We start from the raw sequence: 1,031 nt of genomic DNA, 5'->3' as shown, positions 1-1,031 counted from the left end.
TACTGTTGTATATTTTGTTCTGGTTAATAAAAACAAAGAAGAATTAGAAGAACCAGTGTACTGACAAAACATGCTACCTATCGGATTGCGCTACTGTTTTAAGGATAAATTTAGGGTAAGTGTAGGTGCGGATGGGTAGGGGTAGGTATGGACATTAAAAAAGCCTCAAACCACATGAATAAGATCTTTTTATTGGAAGGTAGCACAATCTGAGCGGGTAGCACAAATCATCAGGACACTGGCACGCAACGCTTCGGTCTGTGCAGTGCTGCATGAAGTCGTAATCACGTGATGATGCGCGCAGTGCAGCTGGAGGGCAGGAAGTGATTTTTCTCCATAGAAATCACTAGCAGAAACTCCAAATGCCAATGTTTTGCGCTGTTTATGGATGCTTAAATTGGCCAAACTGAGAAACCACAAGGAGCTTTTATCGTGTACGAAAATGTGTTGTTCATAAGGGGGGAAAATTCAAGAAATTGATTGAAAAACGTGGCTTGTAAACCTGCGGTCGGGAGGAGCGAAACTGGATAATGCTCGTGCGTGCAGATGGTTAATATAAGATAATATATTAATAAAGAAATATATAAATAGATACAGGGTGACACTGTCAGAATTCACTGAATGCTAAATGCCACACATAGACACGATGCAAATAAGATATTGTTTGCAGATCTGAGAGCTTCTTATCACGGAATCGTGAGATTGAGATAAATTGAAGTGAGTGACAGCTTTTTAGTGATTAACGTTAGATGAAAGCGCTATTTGCTCGCTTTCTAGGCAGGCTATAATCGATTCAGAATTTAAATAAAAGTTGTTTTACGTGCTGCTAACAGGACCACAGCCACATACCCTGTACATGCAGCACAGTTTCAGGAGTGACATATATCCCGCATCCCTCATATAAATACGGGATTCACTTTAGAAATAGCTTGTTTACAATCAGTTAGCTTAGCCTATATTCATCGCCTTAATGGCAGGCAAGTATTTCAATTTAGTTTAAAAATCGCTCCTCTTTATAACATAAGGATCAC

The sequence above is a fragment of the Sinocyclocheilus grahami genome, unplaced genomic scaffold (assembly GCF_001515645.1).
Source record: "Sinocyclocheilus grahami isolate Dianchi unplaced genomic scaffold, SAMN03320097.WGS_v1.1 scaffold1720.1, whole genome shotgun sequence".
Taxonomy (NCBI): domain Eukaryota; kingdom Metazoa; phylum Chordata; class Actinopteri; order Cypriniformes; family Cyprinidae; genus Sinocyclocheilus; species Sinocyclocheilus grahami.
Note: the sequence above shows the minus strand (reverse complement) of the source record.